Source organism: Sphaerodactylus townsendi, linkage group LG03 (genome assembly GCF_021028975.2).
Source record: "Sphaerodactylus townsendi isolate TG3544 linkage group LG03, MPM_Stown_v2.3, whole genome shotgun sequence".
Lineage (NCBI taxonomy): Eukaryota > Metazoa > Chordata > Lepidosauria > Squamata > Sphaerodactylidae > Sphaerodactylus > Sphaerodactylus townsendi.
The window spans coordinates 107,332,630-107,350,282 of NC_059427.1; the positions used below are offsets into that span (position 1 = coordinate 107,332,630).

Sequence of the window (17,653 nt, forward strand, 5' to 3'; positions counted from 1 at the left end):
TGCACCAGGCCATGAAGCTGCCTGTGTGTAACTGTCACCCTTAGAATGTTTGTGCTCTTAGAATGTTCCGCTCAGATGGCCAGATATGAGCAGTGAAAACAGTACATAGGGAATAACTCGAGTGGACGAGAAACACATACACACGTTGCCGTGTGAGACGTCAGGTGGGGTTCCCCCCCTCACATGCAGGTACCTTTCATTCTCTGTGCCTCACCCACTACTACCAGACAACACACCTACTCTCATACACACTCAGCGGAGGGAGAGGGAAGGGACGAAGGGGGAGGCATGGAAGGGAAGAGAAGTGAGGGAGGGGACAGAGAGTGAGGGGTGGCATTCAAGGGATGGGAGGGAGCTGGCCCAGCATCTGGATATGCCCCACCCTAGCAGAGGGAGACAGGAGGGAGGGAGGGGGAGGGGTGGCATGCAAGGGAAGAGAGGGTGGGAGAGGGAAGGGACGGAGGGGGAGGCATGCAAGGGAAGAGAAGTTAGGGAGGGGAGAGAGTGAGGGGGTGGCATGCAAGGGAGGAGAGGGAGTGGGCCCGCATCTGGATATGACCCACCCACTCTAGCAAAGGGAAAGGGGATGGAGGTAGGGGGAGGGGTGCCATGCAATGGAACAGAAGTGAGGGAGGATGCGGTCACACACATCAATGACATCGCACAGTATCAGCCTGCACGTTTCCATGAGCACGTACTGCTGGCCTCTGCAATTGATTTGCTCCTACTGTTCCTTTCCCATTTCGCCACAATAAGCCACAGCAACGCGTGGCTGGGCCCCACCAGTTTTTATATAACCAAAGATCCTGATAGCCTTAGCCATTGCATTTGTTGCATTGTATTCATTCCCCATGCTTGGCAGGCAGGGGAAAATGTTGTGGGTATACACTGACAGATAGGCAGGGCAAACAGGAACATGAAATCTATTGCTCACCACCCTATGATAGGTAGGTAGCACCATAAAGCCTGCATATTCCCGAGGAAAATTGTTACCATTTATGACTTTCAGACTTCTGGAGATGGAGAAAAAAGAGACACAAGTTTAGTCTCTCGCCTCATCCTGTATACCAGTGGTTTTCAACCTTCCTAATTCTGCGACCCTTTCAGTTCCTCATGTTGTGGTGACCCCTCAACCCTAACATTTATCCATTTTACAAATGGAGAACACTGATGCAGAGAGTCTTAGGCGACCCCTGTGAAAGGGTTGTTCGACACCCAAAGGGGTCACGACCCACAGGTTGAGAACCGCTGCTGTATGCAGACAGCCCAATTTTTCTGCAAATGCATTGGAGTGGTATATTTATTTCATTAAGAACATAAGAACATAAGAACAAGCCAGCTGGATCAGACCAAAGTCCATCTAGTCCAGCTCTCTGCTACTCGCAGTGGCCCACCAGGTGCCTTTGGGAGCTCACATGTAGGATGTGAACGCAATGGCCTTCTGCGGCTGTTGCTCCCGATCACCTGGTCTGTTAAGGCATTTGCAATCTCAGATCAAAGAGGATCAAGATTGGTAGCCATAAATCGACTTCTCCTCCATAAATCTGTCCAAGCCCCTTTGAAAGCTATCCAGGTTAGTGGCCATCACCACCTCCTGTGCAGCATATTCCAAACACCAATCACACGTTGCGTGAAGAAGTGTTTCCTTTTATTAGTCCTAATTCTTCCCCCCAGCATTTTCAATGAATGCCCCCTGGTTCTAGTATTGTGAGAAAGAGAGAAAAATGTCTCTCTGTCAACGGTTTCTACCCCATGCATAATTTTGTAGACTTCAATCATATCCCCCCTCGGCACTCCTCTCCCAAACTAAAGAGTCCCAAGCGGCTGCAGCCTCTCCATATGGGAAAGGTGCTCCAGTCCCTCAATCATCCTCGTTGCCCTTCTCTGCACTTTTTCTATCTCCTCAATATCATTTTGGGAGATCACGTGACCAGAACTGGACCTGAGTACTCCAAAGTAAATTAGCACCACTGCTTTTATATAAGGGCATGACAATCTTTGCAGTTTTATTATCGAATTCCTTTTCTAATGATTACCAGCATAGCGTTTGCCTTTTCTACAGCTCCATGCATTGAGTTGACATTCCCCATGGAACTATCAACTAAGGCGCCCTAAATCCCACTTTCCTGGTCTGTGACTGATAGCACTGACCCACCAAGCGTGTATGTGAAATTTGGATTTTTTGCCCCTATGTGCATCACTTTTACATTTTGCTACATTGAACTGCATTTTGCCATTTCTGGAGCCCACTCACCTAATTTATCAAGGTCCGCTTGGAGCTCCCTCAAGCAATCCTTTGTGCTTCTCACACCACTCCTACATAATTTGGTATCATTCTGCAAACTTGGGCCACCCAATGCTACCCACCCCTACTTCCAGGTCATTTATGAATAGGTTAAAGAGCACTGGTCCCAAAACGGATCCTTGGGGGACTATTCACTCGACTATCTTTTCCATTGTGAGAACTTCCCATTTACACCCACTCTTTGTTTCCTGTTTCTCAAACCAGTTTTTAATCCATAGGAGGACTTCCCCTCATTATTCCTTCATTGCTGAGTTTTCTCAACAGTCTCTGGTGAGGAACTTTGTCAAAAGCCTTCTCGAAATCCAAGTAGACATTCTCCACTGCTTCCCCCTTAGCCACATGTCTGTTTACACCCTCAAAGAACTCCTGTAAGTAAGTTTAGGCTTGTAGACAGGGATTTTATGCCTCTGCAAAAGTTTCTCATGCTGACTCTTTCTCAGCAGGTAAGGTCTTGCTTTTCTACATGTTTTATAATTTTTATCTTTAATGATAGATTCTACTAATTTACCAGGAACAGATGTCAAACTGACTTTGGCCTGTTGCAATTTCTCGGGTCCCCCCCCTAGATCGCTTTCTTAAAGATTGGTGTGACATTGTGGCCATCTTCCAGTCTTCAGGGATGGAGCCTCCGATTTCAGGGCTAAGTTGCATATTAAATTAGAGGAAGAAGATCAGCAATTTCATAAGCTTTTCTGAGCTCTTTAAGAACTCTTGGGTGAATGCAATCTGGGCCAGGGGATTTGGTAACATTTAGTTTATCAATGGCTGCTTAGTGAACTTCTTCCTTTGTCTACCACTATCTTTGCTAGTTCCTCGGATTCTCCTAAGAAGCTTGGTTCAGGTGCATGGAATGTTCCTCACCTCACCTCTTGAGGTGAAGACAGATGCAAAGCACCATTCATTCAGCTTCTCTGCAATCTCTCCTGCCATCTTTTAGCACACCCTTTGTTTCCCTTTGTCATCCTAATGGGCCTACCGCTTCCCTTCGCTGGCTTCCTGCTTTTGATGTAAATTTGAAGAACTGTTTGTTGCTGAGGTCTGTGATGTTTGCAGCCATCGCGTTCCCTCATAATCCTTTTTTGCCTCCCTTACAGCTAACTTGCTTCTTTTTTGCCACCATTTGTGTTCCCTCTCATATTCTTCATCAGCCAAACTGGACTTCCATTTTCTAAAAGACATTTTCTTTTTTCTGATAATTTCCTCAACCTCTCTTGTTAACCATGGTGGCTTTCTTTTGGACTGGGTGCTGCCTTTTCTAACCTGTGGAACACATTCAAGCTGAGCTTTTATTACTGTGTTTTTAAATAACCTCCAAGCATCCTGGACAGTTTTGACTCTCTTGATTTTCCCTTTCAGCTTCCTGCGCACTATCCCCCTCATCTTTGAGAAATTTCCCTTTCTGAAGGCGAATGTAACTACATAAAGCATTGATTGACTTATTATTGTTTCTGAAATAATGCATGTGAAGTATTTGGTCCCTTCCGCACAGCAAATGTATAGCAGGTTGCAGTCAGGATAAAGCAGGGGTCTGCAACCTGTGGCTCTCCAGATGTTCATGGATTACAATTCCCATCAGCTGCTCCCAGCATGGCTATGCTGACAGGGGCTGATGGGAACTGTAGGGCTGATGGGAATTGTAGTCCATGAACATCTGGAGAACTGCAGGTTGCAGACCCCTGGGATAAAGTAACCCACTTTTCCTGTTTTCACGTTCGCATGCATCCGTGCAGGCAGCAATTGGAGCCCATGGAAACAATGCAAGTTGCTGTCATGCCTGGAGATGCATCTTTTTTTTAAAAAATTACCTCCCACGGATGCATAGCCATGCTGACATCTCACGATATGATACAACCATTTGCACCTGTGTGGCTATGCAGATGTAAGCCATGAAATTTTTAAAAAGGAAAGTGAAGCCGAATAAAGTGTCTCCTGCCCGGCCATTTGCTCGCAAGCAGCTGCAACCCGAGATTTTTCAAAAGACTCACAAATAGTGCGATTCTCAGAAAACCTGGTTTGGGGAAAATAACATGGGGCAGACTTGCTTTATGGGTGGGATCTGTGGAAAGTGCTCTCCCAAAATGATTTTTTTTCCATTCTAAACCCATGTTTATTGGCCTGTGCAGAGTGGAACATAGAAAACTTAAGATGGAAATGTATATACCATGTTTCTCAGTCCTCTGAATAGGCTGTGGCAGGTTCAGAAAATGTCACATTACAGAACTATAAATAAGATGCACTGCACAGCACTGCTGCTCTCCTGTGTCCCTGAAATATTTATACCCTTTTAAACCTCAAAATTAAAAACTGTTGGGAGTAATGTTGCTGTTGTCTCCAAATCAGTTTTGAAGACTTCACGTATGTGCATGTATATTTCTCTATTCTACTAAAGACAGATTACATTCTGCATGCGTAATTATGTTCCTGCTGGTCGCTGCCTCAATCTAAGGCTGTTGAAGTGTTTCCTTTTATTTATTTTATTTATTTATTTTTCAATTTAAATTTATATCCCACCCTTCCCAATAGGGCTCAGAGCGAACATCAAACATCTGATAAAACAGTGCAATAAAATCAATGTAAACATCCAGCCATAGCAGTTAAAACTTACAACAATAAAAGCAATAAGATAAACAGATGGCAATAAAACCCTTAAAAGACACCCATGGGAGATCACGATGTTCCAATCAGGCCAGCTGGCAAGATCTAAAAGCCTGGTAGAAGAGCTCGGTCTTACAGGCCCTGCGAAACTCACCAATGTCCCGCAGAGCCCTGATCTTGGATGGGAGCTCATTCCACCAGGTGGGGGACAGAAGCCCTGGCCCTAGTATAGTAGCCAGCCAGACCTGTCTAAAGCCGGGGACCTCCAGCAGATTTCCCCCCCACGACAATCGGAGGGGTCTGGAGGGGCAATATGGGGAGAGGCGGTCAGACATGTGGTTTGATTTTCTGTCTACCAAAAAAAGTGCTGGCTATTATGAGTGTAACTTTTTGTTTCCCAATAAGATCTTTATATTGGTATCAAAATTTCAAATTACTATCTGTTGGAAAGGTAACCATTTTGATATTATTCAAGTGAATCACTCAAAAAGAAAACTGGGGGAAAAAACCTTTTCAAAATTATATTTGTTATAGTCATATTAGGTTTTAACTCTTTTCTTTTAAGTGACAAAATAAATCAGGATATCCATACAATTGTAGTTATACAATTATACCTTATTTTCCAAAGTTAGGTAACATGCTGTGTAATAATGCATTATCTAGGATCAGAAGGGAGACATTACGATGTTGCCACAAGCATCCTCTCAATGTGTTCAATTTTCAGCAGCCTGACACTTTGATAAATGCATTCATATGATGTTGTTCTTCATGTTTCTAACTAATGATAATGAGGCTCTGTTCAGACCTTCACACTTATCTCTGAATGTTTTGAAAAATCTCCAGTGTAAAATGACTTCTGAAGGGCTGCCTGTTTTCAAATCTTTAAACAAGACCATTACGAACTCAACATGGTTCCCAAACTAGCTAGACTTCTGGGATTTAAGCTAGTTTTAGTTCCATGAAGTAACTGGAAATGAATCACTTTAAATCTATTATAGCTTATAATTCATACTTAACTTACAGCTGCAGAGTGCAGACCGATGGGCTGTGGGTTCCCAAGCTTCCATCTTGTCCCCTGTGCCTTGCAACATGTGTATGAAACCACTCAATGGCATCACAACAGTATATCAGGAAGCCCCTCACTTTTACTTGTATTATTTATTCAAGCAGCTAATCCAAAAAACATCCTAGGAAAGTGGTTCTTTCAAAAACACAGTGAGAGACTGAAAGTGCGCATTCACTCGGTTCATAGTTCCAGCTTATTAAACTCAAGATATAGCATCATCAGCCATGCACACAGTGAGGCAGTCACCATTTAAAAACTGGAAGTAATGTGTTTGTTCCATGTGAAGCAAAGCTCTGCAAATGGGCAATGCATTATTTTAGTATGTAACAGGTAAAGGAAGGCACAACCAGTTGTATGTACAAACATGGAATGGAGCATGATATAGATGCTGTGTTCATTATGAGTGTCGTTGCTAAAAATTCAGTCTTTGAGAATAACATTGAAGCAGACTGAGTAAATCAATTGGTTCACATAGAGGTTTGCAACACTGGTCCCATTAGACTCCACTTTAAAGTCTAAATTTAATCAAGTTATCCCCAATATCTGCCCTGAAACGTTCCCATTTAACTATAAATGCTTTTCCTAAGACAAAGAAAAACTTCATAATAGAAAGGAAACTGCAAGTATAATAGAAGTGTGTTGAAAAGAAATACTACAGTCTCATGTTCCCTGCTGTTCTTCAGTTGGCTTATGTAAAGATCTCCATTTTTCCTCCTCCCAAAGCTTCCTGATTCAAATGGTAATGGTCACTTGTGCCACCAACACAGCAAAGGTCAGATGTTGCCTTGTAAAAACCTGCAGAAATAGATTAAATGAGAAACACACAGCCAAATGAAGCACAGCAAGACAGAATAAATGAGGTGGAAATTATCATTGCTAGGCTGATCGTACGGATTTTGCTACTATGGGATTCTTGTTAATTATGAATGCTAAAAAATAGAAATATTGGTATACTGAAAACATGAATATCCATACCCAAAATATGAAAATTACTAATGACCTTCCACCTTGTGGTATTGAGCAATGTGTAGCAGTGTTTGACTCATCTGCGTGGCTAGAAAATTAAGAGTCTTTATCCCCCAATACCTATGTCTTTTTAGAAATGTATTTTGCTACTACAGAAAAAAAATTCCCATCACAGAAAAAAATAATATTTAATCACAAAATAAATTTGCATTTAGATATTCTTTACAATTCCAGAATTGCTGGTATTAACAATATCAGCTTGCTTTTCAGAAAGGTAATATCCTCTTGTTTTGCACATAATTTTCTCTGTATCTATAGAAGCACAACAGTGTTGGGCTTATTGTTTAGAAATAATATAAATGCACTCAAGGGCTGCACTATTAATACCCATGCTATATTTTTACTCACGCCCATACCCATATTGTACTTGCAAAAATCAGATAACCAATTACCACAGACAATGACAACTCTACAGTATATGACATCTTACATATTCTGCCTCCCTTTTTTTCTTGAATAAGTACATCCTATATAATTTAAGAAATGGGTAACCAAAAGTGGAGAAATATCCAGATGTAACTTTAGATGCAGATGAGGAAGCCAGAATCACTACTTGTTACACATATTGAGTTGTACCACTGAAGCTAGACCAAGGCCAATAAATACTGATGAGATTTTTTTATCTGATATCACTGACAACAACAAAATTATTTATCTTTGGGCTGCTGCACCTACCAGTTATACTTGCTGTTAGCTCAGTTTCATTTTAGTGTGCACTGTGGACTTTGTTTTGCAACTGAACCACAAGCCACAAAAGAGAAGAGTAGAATCTCTAAGAGATAGCTACACTTTCTGTGGCTGAATTGTTCCAACTTTGGCCTTCTGCCTCAAGAACAATCCCTGGAGTGCTCTAATTACTAAGAAATGTGTTAGTTGTTGTCTTATTGCTGAAGAATGTGGTTTGCTTTATTCTTTCATAGCTCATTAGGACTCAGAAGCACACAGTTAACAGCACAATTATCACTCCTCATTCACAACGCATTTAACAGCTCTCAGTGCGGCCTCTGTGCTCTGATTAAAGGAGAACTTTGGTACACCTTTGCGCAGCCTATGTTGGCTATTATACAGCTGTGCTTCTTAAACAAACCTCTGATTCTAGGAACTGGGGGAGTTGGTGGCTAGTGTAGTTAAAGTAGTGCAACTGTTTTGAAAGGATTGGAATTGCCACAGTGTATGGGAGGAAGTCTCAGGAACAACTAGTCACAATGATGTAGCTAAGTTGAATGATGCCAGTGTAGAGAAGAGCTCTGTCATCCTCATTTCTGGGGAGGCAAAAGTCAGCTTGAGTCAAAATCTAAAAACAGTGCCCAGGTCCTGGCCTTTAGGGAGCACACACCCAGTTCAGCTCTCATGTCACTTCCTGCCACACAATGTGGTGTTCCCGTGATTCTTCGAATGTATCTAGCAGAAAAAGAATTAAGCTGATCATGGCAACCAGATATCCAAATTGGGGCATAGTATAACAGCTGGGCTCCGAACTTAGAATTATACACTGAGAGTGCCACAGGTATGTACTGATTTCCTTGAGGGGAAACAAAGAACATAAGAACGAGCCTGCTGGATCAGACCAGAGTCCATCTAGTCCAGCACTCTGCTACTTGTAGTGCCTTTGGGAGCTCACCTGCAGGATGTGAAAGCAATGGCCTTCTGCTGCTGTTGCTCCCGAGCACCTGGTCTGATAAGGCATTTGCAACCTCAGATCAAGGAGGGTCAAGATTGGTAGCCATAGATCGACTTCTCCTCCATAAATCTGTCGAAGTCCCTTTTAAAGCTATCCAGATTAGTGGCCATCACCAACTCCTGTGGCAGCATATTCCAAACACCAATCACATGTTGCGTGAATAAATGTTTTCTTTTATTAGTCCTAATTCTTCCCCCCAGCATTTTCAATGAATGCCCCCTGGTTTTAGTATTGTAAGAGATAAAATTTTCTCTCTGTCAACATTTTCTACCCCATGAATAATTTTATAGACTTCAATCATATCCCCCCCTCAGACATCTCCTCTCCAAACTAAAGAGTCCCAAACACTGAAGCCTCTCCTCATAAGGAAGGTGCTCCAATCCCTCAATCATCCTCATTGTCCTTCTCTGCACTTTTTCTATCTCTTCGATATCCTTTTTGAGATTTGGCGACCAGAACTGAACACAGTACTCCAAGTCACACCATGACAATCTTTGCAGTTTATTATCAATTCGTTTCCTAATCATCCCCAGCATAGAGTTTGCCTTTTTCACAGCTGCCATGCATTGAGTTATTGCATTGGCTGTTTGGGCAGCTAACTGGTGGGCATCCTGTATATGGCGCCCAGCTAGTCAGCATCCCCCTTCCCTGGTTCAGCCAGTTCTCTGAGCTGTAGCAAAATTTAGCTAGCGGTTCGGGCAAACTGGTGCGAACTGGCTGAATTCCACCTCTGGTCCCACCTGCCAATTTACAGCAAAAGTGAACAGGAAAAATAAGAATATAGCCAATCAATATGTACCCTTGAGGGTATTTCAGTATTCACAAATGGACTATGACAATTAGCTATATTGATGTTATTTAACTTCATTACGCTTACCATCAAGGAAGGATAAGAGTGATCTCCTCTCACAGATGGTTGTAAATACCTGTTGCTTTCCTTCATGATCTTAACTTTATGAAGTATAACAAATGTACAAATAATTTTACCTTAATATTCTAGCCAATAACTAGCTGCAAATTCCGAAACTAGATTCTGAGGCGCAAAAAGCCAAAATTAACTCAATATGGGGTACATTTACAATGTTGTCTAAGCAAAGGTGAAGTCAGTGGCTTTTGAAGTTTATAACTTTGCTTAAAATGGCACTGTTAGAGCTATAGATTTCTGTACTAATCAGATCTGCCCTAACACTTTTTTCATTTTACATTTTAATTCCTATCAGCTTTTCATAAGCCTTGGCAGCTGCAGGGGTAATGAACTAGTCCGCTCTACCCTGTCAAGCAAACTATTCAGAGAGCCTAATAACTTCTAACTGCTGGGTTCTGATATATGCAACACTACATCACAGCTTGGTTGTTCATGTTCCCATGGATTTTGTAAGGAGCAAAAAATTTTAGTTGAGCAAATCTGGCCTGGAAGTCAGCAAGAGGGACAGATGTAAGCCTACATGAGGCCAGCTGCATTTCATTCACTTTATATTCTTGTTATTTTGTTTATTTACATGTTATAATGATATGGGTCTGGAACACACACAAAAATCAGTATCTGACTAACTTTTTCAAAGGGAGTGTGAAGGAACAAATTGGACAGGCGAACTGGTTCAGTTATGGTTACCATTAATCCTCTAGCACCATGGTGGCAAACCTATGGCACTCCAGATGTTCATGGACTACAATTCCCATCAGCCCCTGCCAGCTTGGCCAATTGGCCATACTGGCAGAGGCTGATGGGAATTGTAGTCCATGAACATCTGGAGTACCATAGGTTCGCCACCACTGCACACTTTTCATTGTTCCAAAATAAATTCATCATGATTTTTATCTAGAGTTTACCCCATTTCATTAGAACAACTCCAAAAGATAAATTAAGAGAAGAAATAGTAACCTATACAGATACTGTTGTGAATGTCATGGCTGAATAGGAACCTTGTGTGCCAGGCAGGGCAGTGTTCCAGAATGTGCTTCTAAATGCTAATACTGAGGTGTGGTTGTAGCAATAAATTAAAATACTTATGAACAGATCTGTTCTTCACCACTGGAGGTTGTTCTGAACAGTAGGCCACTTCCCAAGAAGGCCACTTCCAACATTCCCTATCTGCTGCATTCCATTACTTTAACATGTACAGTGTCTAACAGAATGTCCTATCATGAGTGTTTCCATGTTAACAGGAACATCTGACATGGCATGGAGTATTTCTGCCTGATCAGGTGATCCACTTGACAAGCTGATGGATGGGCCACCATATGAAAATACTAACTCATGGTAACTGTTGAAGGTAATCTCCAAAAGATTACAGTGACAAGAGACTGAAGTCATGATGACTTCAATATCATGGAGGACTAATGCCATGATGTTTAAAAATGGAGCAGTACATCTGGGAATCCATTCTAACATGTTTTCTGCTACACTAAAGTGGTTTCTTATGATTTAGCTTTAGGTTTTATCATTCCATGCTTCATATAAAACAAAACCCTTTATTTTCATTCCCTGAGCAGCAACTGTGCCATCTCTATTGCCTCATAATCACCACAAGAGAAATGGATGCATTTGTTATGCCACCGCCAACTGTTCTTTGTTTTTCTCCCCTCTTATATCTGATTTCTGCCTGTTGCTCATGCTTCATCTTTCTTGATTTATAGTCCAAAGGCATACTAAACTAAGTCATTTGTACTAAACAACATTACAAACACTTCTAGACAAATGCTTAGAATGAATGGCTTGAAGGGCACTCAAATGATTTCTTTTCCTGATACTTTTGCCATTTGCTAAAATCCTTGCACACAATTATAGTGATGGGGAAAGGGTTCTGACAGCTCCAGGGGAATCTCCATGTTGCTTTATAGTCACTATTACTGGAAATATGGTAATTTAGACAAAAGACAGGTTGAGTGAGTATGTGGCTAGAATCAGCATTGTGCATGTATAGGATTGCTGACTGGCTAGAGTTTCCCATAATCTGACACTCTCTGGTTGGAAATTAAACCCTGAAGATCACAATTCGTCATCATTTTTTTAAAAGTTCACATCAAAGAATTCCTGTAGTATTTATAAAACCAAGCCTAAGTATAATGACAATTCAGTCAAGCAATCAACATTCAAGCAATACATCAGAGGCATTGCTCTCAATCTAGTGGCTTCATTCCTCTCACCTTCTCAGTTATAAATGCAAAGTTGATTAGATGAACTACTTCACAAAGTGCTGGCACGGACTTCCGGTTTAGCAGCGGAGGCAGCAGCAGCACAGAGCTTGAGCTCCGTGAAAACTCCAATCTCTTTGAACGTTTTCCAGGCAACCCACGCCAAGGGGAAAGGAGAGGTACTCTCCATAAGCTGGAAGGGAGCCTCAAACATTGCCAAAATATAACAGGATGAGTACTTTTGTGGGGATATAAACAACCACAATTTTGTTCCCCCCTGTAACACAGGGAAACGTATCAAATAGCAAGGGAGACTAGCCTCTCTCTAAGCAGCAAAGCGCTGCTCCAGCTAAATTTATAACTACCAGAATAATTTAAGAAAAATAAATATTAAATACCTGTAGGTAACTGGAACCTTAAACTACATACAAGGTTAAAAAAAACTTTTTTGAAAGTACTTGCCGTAGTGGAGAAGAAGAGAAGGAAGTTGTTAGGCAGCTGCTACGGAGATATGGGTAGTAAATTTCCCCTGGACGTTTAGTGAAAATAAACTCTGATTCTTTAGCAAACGGACAGGTGATTTATTCTCTTTTCGTAGGAACTAGAAATTGATTAACAACTTTAAGAAAGTTGGGGATGTCTGTTTTGAGTTTCTGGGCTGTAAATTTAAGGGAAAAGAGGAATAAGATTAATTAGAGCATTCCTGGATATGAGTCAGCACAGTTAGCATAGAAAGGGAAGAGCAGAGTAACGATAGAGCCAAAACAAACCGCTCTGGCACGTACCAGTTTTAAAAAAAAGTGGGGGGGGGAGAAAGTAAAACTGAAGAGTATAGATAACAGAGAAATACAGCTGTTCTCTGTATAATTGAATCTAAGGTGGTTGAAAATATTCAGGAAACTACTCAAGAAAATAAGTCCTAAAGCTTACAGTTTCACAATAAGTTCTGCATATTGGGAAAGGGGGTTAATGCTTAAACAATTAAAGTGGTCTCAGTGTTAATGAAAAAGTGTTAACGAAAAAGTTAAACGGGGGAAACTTCTAAAAGTTATCCAAACTGGAAAGAATATAACTTGAAGATGTTATATTAAATTGACTTTAGGTGAAGGTGTACTAACAACTTTATGAATTATCTTTTCAGTTTTCATAGAAATATTTACCTTAAACAACTTGAATAATAAATGGCTAATACAAATAAGTCAAAAGGGAAGATAGTCACAATGGAAGACACCCCCCAATCAGGAAAGGATCTGATTCATCTTTAAAAATGGAGCATCTTCTGGAAGCCATATTAAATGTCCAGAAAGATATGAAATCTAACTTTGAGGAAGTTAAGAATAATTTTGCAGAAGTAAAACAGGAAATAGCAGAGCTCAAGAAGTTAGAAGAAAGAATCCTGTCTAATAAGCAAGAAATAACGGATTTAAAGGAACAAGTAGCAAAAATAGAAGAAAATTTGGAAAATAGAGAAGAAAGGTTTAGCAACCTTAGAGGGATAAAAATGATGCTTCTGGAATTTGAGAAAAAAGCAAAGAAAGAACAATTAGACTGAGAGGTTTAAGAGAAGAAAGGAATGAATCACTGGGGGGGGGAAGCTCATCGAAATAATGGCAAAATATATAGGCTATGAGCCAGAGGAACTTGATGCAGGAATAGACACAATATATAGAATCAACACAAGGTATGCCAAAGAGCATAACACTCCAAAAGTTATTATCATTACATTTACAAAAAAGGAAATAAGAGACTCATTCTTAAAGGAGCAAGCAAAGCAAAAACTGAGTATAGACAATAATGAAGTGACCTTCCTTAAAGAAATCCCACCATCTATCAGAAGAAGAAGAAAACCATATAATGCATTAGCAGATGTCTTAAGGCGTAAAAATATACAGTTCAGGTGGGGAGACTGCTAGAAGGGACTATCTTGTACCTTAACTAGAGGTAAGAGAGTATATGTGATAAGTCTCAAGCGTACTCAAAATGGAAGACTTCATGCAAAGATTCAGAAAAGAGCTTACAAAATAACTGGAGAACAATGTGGTAAGTAAAACAAGGAAGTAAATGATTAATATGAACTTTCAAGGATATAGAATTTATTATCAATTAATTACTTCCTCCAACTCTATTTTCTGTAAAATATATATTTCACTCTGCTCTTTTTTTGGTTGCCTCCACATATCATATGACTTATAACAGATTGCAAATATCTGTCATGACTAATTTTATTAGATTTGTATTTTCCAGTAGTCATAAGAAGATATCTAAAGGTAAGTGCTACAACTTTGTATTTTGGATGGTATATAGTTTTAGTTGAAGATAATTTTAAAACAAACTTAACTATGAAAATAGTACACTTTCACTGAATTTGTTGTATATATAAACACATATAAATAGAATAAAATTTGATTAATAAATTATGCAGATGAAAATATTTTCTTGCAATATAAATGGCGCAAACTCACAGAGAAAGCGCAAAAAATTATTTCAACTCTTATTTAAACAAAAAGCTGAACTCATATGTCTTCAAGAAACACATCTTAAGGCAGGAGATGAAAAATATATTCAAAAAGATTCTTTAGGAGAATTGTTCCATACTACCTACAAATCCAAAAAAGGGGCATTGGTATTTTTGCAAAACAACACTTAAAACCCTAAATTAATATTTAAGGATCCTCAGGCAAGATATATTGGAATAGAAGTAATAATTTCAGGTTTGAAAACATTAGTGAGGTGAGGAGTAGAGATATATGCACCTAATTATAATAAAAGTGAATATTACAAGGAATTACAAAACACTCTACTCACCTATCAATATGAAAAAATCTTATATGTCTTATGAGTGACTTTAATGGGTGTTGTAAGAAAATCCAGAAATAGATAAATCAGAAAGAAGAAGAAAAAAGCTAGGAAAGAAAAAGGCTAAAAAAATAATTCAGCCAAACTTCCAAAACCATTTTTTTGACATTATAGAAAATTCTAAACTTAAAAGACGTCTGGAGAGAAAAAATGGGGTTCCTACCAGAGACTACACATTTTTTCCAATAGGGCATAAAAGGCTCATCCAGAATTGATATGGGTATTTTCAACTCAACGATTTATAAACTTCAAAACTAAAGAGATATTTCAATTCTTACCAAGGATCATTTCAGATCACTAATCCATTATGCTGGATTTTGTATTATACCCCTCTATGAGAAGCTCTAACCAGTGGAAACTTAACGATTGGGATACTAGATTTAGACTCCTAATGTAATAGAAGAATGTAAAAAGAAAACACCTAATAGAATATTTTCAATTTAATGATAATTCAATAGATCGAATATATAAAATACAATTTGGGATGCCCATAAAGCATACATGAGGAAGGTATTATCAAGCTTCAGCAGAAATCCAAAAGAAAAAAAAGAAAAAAGAAGAAAAAGAAAGAGACAAACAGAATTATTAATGAGAAAACTTACTTTGCTAGAAGAGAAGAGACTGAGAGGAAGCAACTCCAAAAATAAAATAATAAAAAAACACTGAGAGAGATACAAGAGTTATCAAAGGGATATGATACATGACCAATGGCAAGCTGAAGCAATAGAGAGAAATTTAGAAGGAATTAGACAGAAAAAAATTTATAGCATGAAAAATTTAGGAAAGTGGATTAATATTCAATTAAAGAGCAACAAAAAAAAGAAACTTGAGAAGGTTAATTACACAAAGAAATTGAAAAATTGGAAGGGAAATGGTGGGAAACCTCCCCTCATCAAACAAAAAAAATTATACACCTACTATTCTGAATTATATAACCAAAAAGAACAAAATTCCAAATTAATAGAACAATATATCCAAAATAATATTCCAAAAATAATTAACCCCACTCATTTAGAAGGAAAGAGCTTAATAGACCTATAAATTACAGAAGAAATAATACAGGAAGCTATTTGTAAATCCAAATTAAACAAAGCACCAGGACCATTGGATGGATGGTTTACAGCCAAATATTACAAGACATTTTCAAGAAATTTTAAGCCCCTAAATTAAAAGAGGGTGGAAGTAACAATATTTTAAATATTGGAAGGGATACCAGATTCCTGGAGACATGCAATAATAATCCTTTACTACCAAAAACAACAGAAGATAATTTTGACAGTAGAGAATTTTAGACCAATATCGTCTAACAAAATGTTGATTATAAGGAATCTTTTTCTCATCTATATGGGCAACACAGGATTCAAGAAATTATTCATTACTATATTAAAAATGATCAAACAGGATTTATTAAAAACAAGACAGAATTGCTAATAATATAAAGAACAGTGGTAGAAATGCAATTGAGATATTTAGATAGATCTCCAAATGTAAAATGTGCTTTAACTATCGATGCAGAAAGGAGGCCTTTGATAATATTAATTGGACATTCATCAAAGGAATCTAATGCACTCAAATGGGGTTAGAGGGAAATTTCCTAACAGTAATTAAAAAGTATTTCTGCAGAAAACAAACAGCATGCCTAAACATAAATGGTAAGATTAACTAACACATTTAATATTCAAAAAAAGGGCACACGCAGCAGGGGATGCCCCTTATCTCCATTAATTTTTCAATCTGGTATTAGAAGTACTGCTAAAATAAAGCTAAGAAGAAATGGACAGTTTCAATGGTATCAAGAGATAAAAGCACAAGAGAAATAAAATTAAAAGCTTATGCCCGACAATTTAATTCTATTTATAGATAATCCTACTGACCATTTGAGTTCCTACAATAAAAATTATAAGAGGGACTTTGGAAATCAAGAAGGTTTTAAGGTTGAGACAAAAAGTAAAAAAAACTAAGTTGCTTCTGTTCAATATGACACAGCAAGGAAAGGGAAAAAAGACTAACTACTAGCATCCTGGGCTACAATATGAAAAAGAAAGTTAAATACTTAGGTGTGATATTAGAAGGTAATAACAAGCATATTTTCAAAAGCAAATTCACGAGAAAACATGGATTGAGAGATTAAAAATGATTTGAAAAAAAAATGGGGAGAATATTAAAGATGTCCAATTTCAGGGAAAAATTTCCAGAAAAAAAACTATGATACTGCCCTAAAATATTATTTTTTATTGAAACACTAAACTTTGCCCATAGTTATTAACTCATAAAGGAATTACAATGAAGTACAAGAATGGAAAGCTTGAGATTTATTGAATTTGGTTTGGAGTAATAAAAGACACAAGAATTAAGAGCCACCGCACATCTTTAATAGAATCCTAAAAAAAATTAAAGGGAGGATTCTCCTTCCCAGACTTACAGACATATCATTGATGCTGCAGCCCTGACATGGATCAAAGAATGGATTACTTTGGAAAACTGCAGGAACTCCTTAATTTAGAAGGGTTCAACAAAATATCCCGAGGCTGGCATGAGGAATATTTACTGGCCCAATATTAAAGGTAATTTGACACAATTTACAAAGACCATATGTATAATAAAGGAGAACTTTAATAACAATCTGGGAAAGATATAAAATACAACTTTACAGTGTAAAATTCCACACTGGGTATCAAAAAAGGACAGAGAGTTGTCAAAGTGGTCTCAAAATGCACATAATAAACCATGGCTAACCTACAAAGAGAATATTACTATGGAATAATCCAAGAAACACAACTTAAAATTAGAGAAAATATTAAGATAGGAGAAGCTAGAATGCCATTGGTTTGTACATGATGACCAGATAAGGCAACAGCTGATAATAGACAAAAAAATATTAATACATGTGAAATAAACAAAGCAAAATACTGAGGCTCAGACACAATATTGATGGATGATAAAAAATAAAAAAAAATGACCAGACTATATAAACTCCTTATATTACTAC

At 38.6% G+C, this 17,653-nt stretch overlaps 1 long non-coding RNA gene across 1 annotated transcript; it reads right to left on the reverse strand.

Moving 5' to 3' along the window:
• Positions 1 to 6,039: 6,039 nt before the first annotated feature.
• Positions 6,040 to 12,541, reverse strand: LOC125429538. The gene is made up of 2 exons (XR_007244007.1): positions 11,821 to 12,541; positions 6,040 to 6,761 (listed from the first exon to the last, which is right to left on the reverse strand). It is a non-coding gene; the product is annotated as an uncharacterized LOC125429538 (long non-coding RNA).
• Between the last annotated feature and the right edge of the window lie 5,112 nt (positions 12,542 to 17,653).